This window comes from Mastomys coucha, unplaced genomic scaffold, assembly GCF_008632895.1.
Source record: "Mastomys coucha isolate ucsf_1 unplaced genomic scaffold, UCSF_Mcou_1 pScaffold23, whole genome shotgun sequence".
Taxonomy (NCBI): domain Eukaryota; kingdom Metazoa; phylum Chordata; class Mammalia; order Rodentia; family Muridae; genus Mastomys; species Mastomys coucha.
The window spans coordinates 33,476,061-33,489,298 of record NW_022196906.1 but is presented as its reverse complement, the minus strand read 5'-3'; the positions used below and the strand labels follow the sequence as shown (position 1 = coordinate 33,489,298).

Below are 13,238 nucleotides of genomic sequence, written 5' to 3'. Positions count from 1 at the left end.
TAGATATAGGGCATTTTCTTTTTTATGATATAATTACTTTTATTGGTCATTTTACTTATCTACATTGCAAATATTATTCCCCCTTCCCAGTTTCTCCTCCACAAGCCCCCACCCGCTCCCCCTTCTTTGCCTCTATGAGGGTGCTCCCCACCTGCCCACTCAATTCTGCCTCAATGCCCTAGCATTTCCTACCCTTGGTCATTGAGCCTCCACTAGATGGAGGGACTCCCCTCCCAGTGACACCTGATAAGGGCATGTGTACTGTTTGGTTGGTGGTTTAGTCCCTGGGAGCTTTGGGGGGGTCTGGTTGGTTGGTATTGTTGTTCTTCCTATGGGGTTGCAAAGCCCTTCAGCTCCTTCAGTCCTTGCCTTAAAAGAGCATTTTCTAACATCAACATTAAGATTAAGAATTAAGAAGCCTTTCTGCTCCTAGAGGCATTGCAGACTGCTGTGCCACAGGTGAACCAGTAAGTTACAGTGAACAGAGAAGCTGTGTTTATACTCAGCGTTATGAACTATGGCCATCTGAATGATTAGTAGCCTAACTCTCTCTGTAAAACACAACCCTGAGATGACTTCCAGTCTAGCCCTAGGATGCCTAGACAGAGATCTAGCCTGAGATATTCACCAGTCAGGTGACAGGCAGACTTGGATGGGCTCCCAGAATGGGGAGCAAGCCAAAGACTAAAAGTACCCCACCTGGGACCAGGTTCCTGGGCAGGAGTGAGTCAGAGACAGATAACCCTTACAAGGGGCCACTCAGCCAAGCCAGTCCAGGAGAGAGCCCAAGACAACCAACAGATAGGCACTATGGGGCCTGGACAGGGAGCTAGCCTGAGATGAGCACCAGTCCAGCATAGTACAGGCCTTGGAGAGCAGACCGTGTCTGAGATGACCCCTGCCCTGTGCATTCTTGAGACTCCAGAGATGATTCAGACACTCAGAGACCCTTAGTGCCACTAAGGAGAGCCAGTAAGTGGTGGAAAAGTGTAAGACAAAAATAATCAGAAGGATGTGGGCCCAATGAAGAGAGGCAAAACTGGAGACTCAAGGGAAGTGGGGAACAGCCTGAGATGAGTAGCTGGTTATGACATCTGGGAGTTCTGGCCTATGTGGCCACCAAGGGCCATATCCAGATCTTTCACCATACAGTAATAGGGGTTTGTTACCAACAAAGAACAGCTGTATGTCCCTGATCTGGGCTGCTGCCTGGGAAACCTGTTGATATCTGAGAGTTATGTAGAATTAGCCCCACCCTTCATGTGAGAGTTGTGGGAGAGCTGGCCCTGGTAGGCATGAGAGCAGGAGAGCTGACCCTGTCCCTAGCCAGCTGCAGTATTCAGGAGCCAGGGCCCCACACACTGTGGTACTTGCTGATTAGTCAGTCCAAGGATATTAGAGTAGAGGACCTAGACCTACCACTCTTCTCCCAAGTGGTAGTATGGACAAGGGAGAGACACCCTCTTCCTCCCTAGACCCTCACCAGCTGCGGCAGGCAGGAGACCTGTCCCTGGGGTCATGGGTGCAGGAAAGCTGACCCTTCCCCAAACCATCTGCCTCCTTGGGAGATGCCTTGACAGCGAAGTAGAGCTGACCCTGGGGGCAGGAGTATTAGTGAGCTGGCTCCAAGGGTATGAGCATGGGATAACAGGAACCATCATTTACCTCCTGTCACTTATGGCAGGCAGGAGAGCTGATCCTGCCTCTCCCCTGCTGCTACACACTGCACTCTGGAGAGCAGACCCTGCATCTCATCTGGGCAGCAGATCAGAGCTGGCCCTGGATGTGGGGCTTTAGGGTAAACCAGCCCCGAGTGTGAGTGTGGTAGCACACTCACACACATGTCCAACTGTGGTTCTGCATCCTCTGTTTCCTTCCAGAGAGAGAGAGAGAGAGAGAGAGAGAGAGAGAGAAGATTACATGCACCTGAGTACCCAGAGAACAAGACCCAAAACAGCTGAGGTTATATAGGGATCAGAGGCTGAGAACAGGCAATGAGTACTGTACTGGTTTAGGTAAAGGCAGATGTGGATGCTGAGAAGTGCTCACAGGAGTCGAAGGTTCTGAGTGACACTTGTCCAGGGTTTCTTTGTTGCCTAACATAAATCATAGAAGGCAAACAGAAAACTAAAGTTTGTATATACAAAAGAGATGATTCCATAATTTTCAAAACACCCATGACTGAAATTAATACCAAAACAGATTATGTTTAAGAACTTTGAGCACAACTGAAGATAATATAGAACTGGAAGATTGTTTTTAATGAAATAAGCAGAATGAAACCCTGAGATATAAAGCAGAAATAGAACATATTGGAGCCTAGGTAGCTCATGGGCCTTAGGAGAAAACAGTACTATTATTCTGCTAAAGGAACATAGTAATAAGATTATTGTTAGTGACATTTTGTTGTACCCATAGAGAAATGTACCTATCCTCATCAGAGAAGTGTCTTCCTGCAGTACATGGTAATTAAGAGACACTTAACTGGACAACTTATGGAGAGAAAGACTTGAAATGCTCAACTCTAAATCAGATATCACATTACTACTTCAAGACTCAGATGTTTGTGCAGAAGGCAGAGGGAGCAGAAAGTGGCAAATGACTTCCAGGAAACAGTCCTTTCCAGATCCTGTTGGACATACGCCTACATAAACTGACAGCCACTGGCAGCATGCACTAGACCTGTGCAGGTTGACAGAAGACAAACTAGCATAGAGTTGGGGGAAGAGTACAGCTATGCCAAGCCCAGAAGCTATTTCAGCCGATAGTTGCTGACAGAGGAAAAGTCAGTTTTCTTGAGTGGATAGACACTAAGTATATGGAAACACAATCTAGGGCAGGCCTCATGCTCAGGAGTAGCTGGTCAACACAAATAGGACCCAATATCTTTGGTATTTTCATTCTCTCCCTCCCTCCCTCCCTCCCTCCCACCCTCCATCCCTCCATCCCTCCCTCCCTCTCTCTTTCCCTCTCTCCCTCTCTCCTTCCCCCCTCTCTCTAATAGAGAGAAAGAACATGAAGTTGGGTGGGCCATAGAAAGACTATGAAAGCAAATGAAGAAGAAAATTATAAAAAGCACCCAAAGAAATGCTTGATGTCCTTAGTCATCAGGGAAATGCAAATCAAAACAACCCTGAGATTCCATCTCATAACAGTCAGAATGGCTAAGATCAAAATCTCAGGTGACAGCAGATGCTGACCAGGTTATGGAGAAAGAGGAACATTCTTGCATTGCTGGTGGGACTGCAAGCTGGTACAATGACTCTGGAAATCAGTTTGGTGGTTCCTCAGAAAACTGGACATAGAACTACCTGAGGACCAAGCTATACCACTCCTGGGCATATACTCAAAAGATGCTCCAACATGTAATAAGGACACATGCTCCACTATGTTCATAGCAGCCTTATTTATAATAGCCAGAAACTGGAAACAACCTAGATGTCTCTCAACAGAGGAATGGATACAGAAAATGTGGTACATCTACACAATGGAGTACTAGTCAGCTATTAAAAACAATGAAGTTATGAAATTCTTGGGGAAATGGATGGACCTGGAGAATATCATCCTGAGTGAGGTAACCCAATCACGAAAGAACACACATGGTATGTATTCTCTGATAAGTGGATATTAGCCTAGAAGATCAAAATACCCAAAATATAATCCACAAATCACAAGAAACTCAAGAAGAAGGAAGACCAAAATGTGGATACTTCGATCCCTCTTAGAAGGGGGAACAAAATACCCATGAAAGGAGTTGCAGAGACAAAGTATGGAGCAGAGACTGAAGGAAGGACAATCCAGAAGCTGCCCCACCTGGGAATCCTTCCCATGTTCAATCACCAAACCCAGACACTATTGTGGATTCCAGAAAGTGCTGGCTGACAGGAGCCTGATATAGATGTCTTCTGAGAGGCTCTGACAGTGCCCGACTAATACAGAAGTAGAGGCTCACAGCCAGCCATTGGACTGAGCACAGAGTCCCTAATGAAGGAGCTGGAAAAAAGGACCCAAGGAGCTGAAGGGGTTTGCAGCCCCTTAGGATGAACAACAATATGAACTAACTAGTACCCCGAGAGCTCCCAGGGACTAAACCACCAACCAGAGTACACTTGGTGGGACTCATGGCCCTTGGTCCTGTGAAAGTTCTATGCTCCAGTGTAGGGGAATTCCAGGGCCAGGTAGTGGGAGAGGGGGTGTTGGTGAGCAGGGATAGGGGACAGGGAACAGGGGTTTTTTTCAGAGGGGAAACTGGGAAAGGCAGTATCATTTGAAATGTAAATAAGGAAAATGTCTAATTAAAAAAAAGTTCCAAAACATAATGATCATTATTCTAAAGGAACAAAAAAGTGATTTATATTAAAAAATGGGGTACAGAGCTAAACAAAGAATTCTCAACTGATGAATACTGAATGGCTGAGAAGCACCTAAAGAAATGTTCAACATTCTTAGTCATCAGGGAAATGCAAATCAAAGCAACCCTGAGATTCCACCTCATACCAGTCAGAATGGCTAAAATAAAAACTCAGGTGATAGCAGATGCTGGAGAGGTTGTGGAGAAAGAGGAACACTCTTTCATTGCTGGTGGAATTGCAAGCTGGTACAACAACTTTGGAAATCAGTTTGGCTTTTCCTCTGGAAATTGCACATAGTACTACCAGAAGACCCAGCTATACCACTCCTGGGCATATACCCAGAAGATGCTCCAACATGTAATAAGGATACATGTTCCAATATGTTCATAGCAGCCTCATTTATAATAGCCAGAAACTGAAAACAACCTAGATGTCCCTCAACAGAGGAATGGATACAGAAAATGTGGTACATCTATACAATGGAGTACTACTCAGCTATTAAAAACAATGAAGTTATGAAATTCTTGGGGAAATGGATGAACCTGGAGAATATCACCCTGAGTGAGGTAACCCAATCACAAAAGAACACACATGGTATACATTCTCTGATAAGTTGATATTAGCCTAGAAGATCAGGAATACACAAAGTACAAACCACAAACCAGAAGAAACTCAAGAAGAAGGAATACCAAAGTGTGGATACTTAGTTCCTTCTTAAAAGTGGGAACAAAATACCCATGGAAGGAGTTGTAGAGGCTAACTATGGAGCAGAGACTAAAGGAAGGACAATTCAGAGACTGCTCCACCTGGGAATCCTTCCCATATTCAATCATCAAATCTAGACACTATTGTGGATGCCAACAAGTGCTAGATGACAGCTGAGATAGCTGTCTCCTTAGAGGCTCTGCCAGTACTTGACTAATATAGAAGTAGAGACTCACAGCCATCCATTGGACTGAGTACAGGGTCCCCAATGAAGGAGCTAGAGAAAGGACCCAAGGAGCTGAAGGGTTTGCAGCCCCTTAGTAGGAACAACAATATGAACTAACTAGTACCCTCAGAGCTCCCAGGGACTTAAACTCCAACCAAAGAGTACACATGGAGGGGACTCATGGCTCCAGCAGCATGCGTATGGCAGAGGATGGCCAAGCCGGTCATCAATGGGAGGAGAGGACTTTGGCCCTGTGAAGGTTCTATGCCCCATTGTAGGGGAATGCCAGGACCAGTAAGCAGGAGGGGGTGAGATGGTGAGCAGGAGCAGAGGGGAGGGAACAGGGGATTGTTTTAGTTTTTATTTTATTTTATTTTTTCTTATTTTATTTTATTTTATTTTATTTTATTTTTTGGAGGGGAACCTGAGAAAGGAGATATTGTAAATAAGAAAACATCTATTAAAAATAAATAAATAACAACAGTAATACAATTACCCTTTTCGAAGTGTTGAATTAAATAATGGACAACTTAAAATTCTATATCAATGGAAACATTTAAAATGTAGTTAGGCAAATATCAGTAACTGATACGACTTGTCAGGCCCATTGTATGTGTATGTGTGTGTGTGTGTGTGTGTGTGTGTGTGTGTGTGTATGAATAAGTTCTAATTATTTAAAATTATTCATATTTACATTGTAAAAGGTATAATATTCAAGTTAGAAATAATTGCTATCTGTGACCACACAAATTCATGTTTAATGCTTCAATTTCTTATATTAACTAAATTTGTTCTAAGATAAGTTAACACATGTATACAGGGTCTACTGACCATTCTCTCACCACTCTTTCCCATCTCCCTACCTCCTCTCACTATATCCCTCTTTCCTTAAAATCTTTCTGTCATGTTCATGTCTAGTTGCTTTCATTCCTCAGCTTTAAGCCTGAAAGCCTGACTTCATGACCCAGAACTCACAGAAGGTGATGAGAACCTCCCCTCCACAAACTTCTCCAATTTACAAGCACACATTCAATAATAAATATATATATAATTTATTATATATTTATTATTTATTCTTTGAATATTTTATACATACATACATACATATATATATTCAATGAATCTTTCACATTCATCCTCCACTATTTACCATCTCTCTCTAGATAGGCATACACATATACATACGTGTAAAATTATGACTATATACATGTACATATGCATATACTACTAAGTCCGGTTAGTGCTGTCTATATTTACTCATGTGGGGCTGACTGTTGGTGCTTGGGCACTACCAGAGACTGTACCTCTAAGAAAAAGTGACTATCTCTGCCTTAGCAGCCATTAACAATATGGCTCCTCAGCTAATGGTGGGGCCTCAGGATGCCCTCCCCAGCCTGTGATGGAATTTTAAATTGCTTGATCTTGTGTAGGTCCTGTGTATCTAACCATAGTTCCATGGATTCTTATGTGCAACTGCCATGCCATCTCCAAAAGACAACATTAAAAAAGAAGAAAAAGTAAGATACATTTTGTAGAAAATAGAAAACATTTCATGAATTTGCTTTAATCTAAGACACATTTTCTATACTAGTGTAACTAACCAGCCATCACATTTTCCATCTGTGTAGATCCATTCTTTAAGCTTCTTGCTTGACAATTTGCTTAGTTAGTGCATGCATATATTCTCTTGAATAAATATGCCTGACTATTGTCATTTACACTCAAGTGTAACTTTTTCACCGAGGACCTCAACAACCAAACAGCTGTGTGCTTTTGTCCTGGCTCCACTCCTTGCTGCAGCATAACGTTTTCCATTCTGATAGCCTTGCTTGAGACTTTTAACTTTTACCATCTATTAATAACTGACTAGGGTTGCTTGATCCTTTGCTAATCTCCAAGCTTGATGACTGTGATTTATACAATTCTCATTCGTTGTTGCTTTAAATTTTCTTTTAGGTCTTAGATATTAATTGTCAGTCAGAAATATACTGAGCCCTTGGCTAGATTTAAAACCATACAAGAGGAGAAAACTGTTAGCTTTTAAAAATTATTGTTTCCAAGGCTTGGGATAGGATGACTCATAGATTAGGTAATAAAATTAATTTGACTTTTTCCAATTAAATGCAGTTTTGTTTAATTTTGTTTCATAAAATCTCTTTTTCTGGAAAGGTATCTGCCTAAACAGTTTATCATGACAACACGTTCAGACATAGCTTTCCCATAATACCTTATTGAAAAGGATTTAACGCATTTCAACCTGGTCTCAAACTCAATCACTATACAATCTTAGATGAAATACACAGTGCTAAATTCCACCACGTCCAGTTTATACAGTACAAAATTCTTGAACCCAGGGATATGTGCATGTTAGGCAGGTAGTCTGTGGGCTGAGCTAAATCTTCAGCCCAATTTCCTGCAGATATAAAGCAGAAACACTGCTCTGAAATTGAGTTAAAAGACAGGCTGGTATGCCCAGGCCTAGTGGTGTCAAATCACTACTTCATGGCCGGCAACAACTGAAGTGTCAGTTACTAAAAGAAAGTGCTTGGGTAGATTGACTGAGAGCCTGCTGCTGATCTCTATGAGAATGTTCAACACTTTCGCCCTGGAGAACTCTAGTAATGTTGGAATTGGATAGCATACCAGGCACGAAGCCCATCAGCTGGTGTGCTAGGCAGGGTAGATCTTCTCAAAAGATGCAATGTTCTAATTCTGGAACCAGTGACCATATTAGGCTACACAACAAGGGAGTATTACTGATGAATATGGAGTTGAAATTGCTAACCAGTTTAACTAATGAGGTTATACCAGGTTATGTTGGGTGCTTATGTTATCCACAAATATTCTTTTAAATATAGTAGGAAGACAGGGACCATAGGGAAATGAACTGAGATCACAACATTGTCAAAATTAATATTTAGTACAATGAGACCCACTAGTCTTTCAATCTCCAGCATGCTAAGCTAATAAGTTTGTAAGTTTGAAAGCCTTCACATCTCTGGTAATTTGTCACAACAATAAAAATAAACTAGCAATGTTACCCTGGTGGTCTGAAGCTCTCCTGGGGCTCTCCCTTCCTCAGCAGATATATTGCTATATGAAAGACAGCTCAGAGCCTGTGTGTCTAAGCCTTAGGAAATAGCGTGACATCTATGACTAGAGATTTTATGAGGACATTAGGTGCTCATAGGGACATGGTATGTCCTGTAAAGACATCAGGACATCAGGATTACTGCCCTGTACCCATCTGCTGTATGTGGGTATCAGGCAGGTGTAACTTCTCATGAAGCAATGAACACCCAAAGCTAGTGCTCAGGGCTCTTTGAAACTAAAATATAATATTTTCATCAAGAATTTCATACATTTAACATGTTCAGAAAATCACAATATTATTCATCAAAAACAGAGATAACAAATGAGTTATTTAATGAAAATTAGAATGATAAATAACTTAAATATTCACAGAAATAGCACATATATGTACTCACCACACACACACACACACACACACACACACACACACACACACTACAATTAGTATTCACAGTGCTTTTCTAATAGTTCTCAACCTATAAGTTGTGATAGGTTTAAGGGTCAAATGACACTTTCACAGGGGTGGCATATCAGAGAGTTACATTAATTATGATTCATTACAGTAGCAAAAGTACAGTTATGAAGTAGCAATGAGATAATATGGTTGGGGGTCACTAGGACATGGCAAATTCTATTAAAGGGTAGCTGCATTTGGAAGGTTGAGAATGACTACAGTAGTTATGCAAAACATCTAAAATGGGTCTAGTTTGCTATTGTATAAAACAGTTGCTATTGTATAAAACAGTTATAAAGCCACATGTGTTCTGTTTCTATTTTAGAGAAATACAAATAAAGCTAAAGTCTGTGGAGAAGTTGGGATACTTTAATGCCTGACACAATCTATCCTATAAATTTATGACAAACAAAAATACAAAAATGGTTCATAGTGGGAATTTTTAAAATTAAAAGTATGTATTAAAGTAAATGTTTGATAGAGTTCAATTATCACAAAGTAAGGGATAACACAGACAAAAATATCACTAACCCAACTGAGTAAATTCACTTGTACTCATTTACTAACTAATTTTACAAGAAAAGAATGAGCTGACACTGTAGATAATTTCTTTCAAATTATCACAAGTTCCAGCAAACAAAGATTCTAAATTTTGTCATGGGAACATCTGTGATGGAGGGACAGGCTTATCTATGTAACAGACAAATTTTGTAACACATAACACAAAACAACATTCTTGTCCACTTTGTTTTAGAAAATAGAAGCATCAGTGTATCTTTACGTATTTTGTGTATTTCCTTTCATAAAGATCTTCACAGTGAGGTCCAGGGATGATGTTACAATATGTTTCCTTTGGGTTTCAGCTCTGTCTTAAGCCCACTGGCAACTGTAGCACAGAGCAGCTGTGTAACTCTCTAATCTCATCTGGAGCACTTCCCCAACAGAGAACTTGATGCCACTTCAAGAATGCATCAAGTTGTAACTTTATAAAACAGTTATAAAATTATATTTGCTCCACTTCTGTTTCAAGAAATATGGTTAAAGCTGAAATCTATGGAAATCTTAGAATGCTTCTGTGACTCTTCATTCTCAAATTTTGGGTGGGTAAAAATGTGTCTCCCCAGAGAAGATAGGATTCTACTGCCATTTTGTTTCACTTAAGAGGACTGATGTTTACAGTAGCAAAAAGCAACTTTGATGCAGTATGAAAAATAAAGAAAAGTAATGGAGATACAGAGACACAATTTTTAATAAGCTGTGCCAGCTGGAGATGATAGACCCATTCTTTAACTCACATATCAATCATAAGCTGCCTTAATTTTGTTTTGATTCTGCCTTATACTTGACTCCCCATTTGCCTGCCCAGGCCAAAACATCTACATTGTCCAACAGTTCATTGTTGATTTATGGTCTGGATCTTCTGAATCAATTCTAATACAACTATCTATCTACCCATTGACTTAAATTTTACACATGAACCTGATTAATAGAACATGAATTCTGGGGCATATATTACATATATCCTGTCTTGATGTTGTTGTTTCTGCTCTGGAAATTGATGTCATTCATTTCCATGTGTCCAAGTCACATTTATAAAATAACAATGCCTTCTATACTTCCTTCCTCCCTCCTTCCTTACCTCTACCTTCTATCCTTCATTTCCTTTCTTTCTCTCTCTGCCTATATCTCTCTGTCTCTGTTTTCTCTCTCACTCTCTCATCCTCTCTGTTTGTGTGTGTGTATATATGAGTGTGCATTACCTTAAACCAGCCTAGACTTGTCTGACACTCATGGTCTTCCTACCCTCCTGTGCTAGCCATGCAAGTGATCAGTGTGCAGTGTACACCCACACCTACCTTGGAATATTCTTTTCTTTAGAAGAGTAGACTACTCCCAGCAACTAAAACTTAGAAGAAGAAAAAATATGAGCTTATAAAAATGGAACAGCAAAATATATTATTTATTAGTGTATTTATTTATATATTATGTGTAAGTACTTGCATGAATGAAAGATGTGAGCAGTTGCCCACAGAAGTCAGAATAGAGTACTAAATATTATGGAAATTGATATGAAATAAGAAAATCAGGAAAGATATAGCAAAATAGCTACTGTTCAGTTTCAACAAAACTCATGAAGTGTTTGATGTCTGCTCAAAAACTCTCATAACAAACTGTATTTGCAATGCAACAGAAATTAAGCACTCTATTGGTTAATGAACAAAAGTAGCCATAACTATGAAACTAGCAGTCCCCACCAGAGTGTACTTGTGTTCATTATGGTCTAAACAAGTACTTCATTTTTAGAGAAAAGTAATCCTTTATAATTTTACTAAGTTCTACTTATATTTCTGCTTAGGTTAAACAAAAAGTCTCACATATATAGAGTGCACAATGTATACGGTGCATTTTAAGCTTGTAATAAAGCAGAAATCTATTCATGGTTCCAATTCTTGGTCATAAGATTTTTTTTTTTATGCTTTGTTTCTTAGCAACAAGGAGAACAGAGGAGATTGGAATTTCTCTTTGACAGGCATGCCAGCATTTAATCCTTTCTACATTGGAGTCCTGTTCCTGTAACATGAGAAGAGGCATGCTTGCACTGGGCTCTGTCTCCTGTAAGCTTTTCCATAACCCATTTTATCATGATCAAGGAATGCAAAAAGCAAAAGGACAGATCTCTAGTGGCTACAGTAACTCCCACATGTGGCCTTCCCATCTAAACCAAACCAATTCAATGCATTCACCGTTCACATGCTTCCATGACACTCTCCAGGGTCAGGGAAGAAATCTGAGGAAGAATAGATGTCTTGGTTTCCCCTTTACTTCCCTTTTGTCTTTTGTTTAAAAAGAATACTGTCAATAGGCTTCCTGTCTCTTCAAATAATTCCTATGTCCTCTGACTTGTCTCCTGCTATCTGTCTCTGCAATAAGAGATAAATATGGTGTTCCTCTTCCCTGTGGATTAGTTTAACAAATAGTAGACTTTTCCCTGTGATTGTGAATTATGATGCAGTCCGCTAGATCAATAACCCAAAAAAAGCTAAGCTTTGTCCCAGATTCTGCTCTAGGATATATATTCTGTAAATCTTGCTCTATCCTATCCTTGTCAAGGTAGACACAGCTTCCATCTTAAAACATCAAAAGAATAATTTACATACATATTCACAAATGTTTTCTCAACTATATTATTTATAATATTGGGATTTAATGAAAACTAAATGATTAAAAATAACTGTATTTATTTAGTTAGTGGATGAGCACTTTCTCACAAATTTTAAAAGAAATTAAATGAATGGGTCATGTAATATTAATCAGAGTAAATGTGTGTTATATAGAAAGTGAAATGACTGAACAAAATTAAATATATTTAAAAAGTGAATTTTAATTATTTGTAAATATCTGCTGATATTTCTTCCATGCTTTAAAATTTGTGTCTACCAATTAACTGTAGAAAAAGAATTAAAATGTAAATGCTGAAGACAATGATTTCAACAAAGTGGCCAAATCTTATGCCTAGTTGCATGGCTACATCTTCTTTTTCTATCAATTTTAGTGTACTATAATCCCTGAAGTACCTGTTAACTTACAAAACCAACTATCAAATTTCAGTAACTTGATAGGATCAGAGGTAAGGAGGACACAATATCATCCCAACACCAGGAATAACTGGAACCAGCAGTACCCAGGCACACAGGAACTCCGCCAGCCCAGTGGCACGAGTTGCTTCCAGTCTGTCTGGGCAGATGCAGCTAGTCCCATAATACCCAGAAAGCTCTACTCTCAGGAGCTCTAATGGGCCTAGGATCACAGGATCCCAGAATCCCAGAATCACAGAGACAACTTGACTCTGAGGAGTTCTGACACAACCAGAATCACAGGAAGGACAGGCCCTAGTGAGATTTAGCCAGAGCAAGTAGCACTAGAGATAACAAGATGCCTGGAGGCAAGCATAAGAAAACAAGCAACAGAAAACAAAGTTACTTGGCATCATCAGAACCCAATTCTCCTAACATAGCAAGTCCTGGACACACCAACACACTAGAAAAGCAAGATTCAGATCTAAAATCACTTCTCATGATGATGATAGAGGACTTTAAGAAGGACATAAATAACTCCTTCAAAGAAATACAGGAGAACACAGGTAACAGCTAGAAGCTCTTCAAAAGGAAACACAAAAATCCCTTAAAGAACTACAAGAAAACACAATCTAACAGGTGAAGGAAATGAACAAAATCATACAGGATCTAAAAATAGAAATAGAAACAACAAAGAAATCACAAAGGGAGATAAACCTGGAGAGAGAAAGCCTAGGAAAAAGATGAGGAGTCATAGATGCAAGTATCACCAACAGAATACAAGAGATAGAAGAGAGAATATCAGGGGCAGAAGACACCATAGAAAACATTGA

The 13,238-nt window shown here is 39.9% G+C and overlaps 1 non-coding gene across 1 annotated transcript; it reads left to right on the top strand.

Moving 5' to 3' along the window:
- The first annotated feature begins 422 nt into the window (after positions 1–422).
- On the top strand, positions 423–549 carry LOC116074139. The gene has a single exon (XR_004112101.1). It is a non-coding gene; the product is annotated as a small nucleolar RNA SNORA17 (small nucleolar RNA).
- The last annotated feature ends 12,689 nt before the right edge of the window (positions 550–13,238 follow it).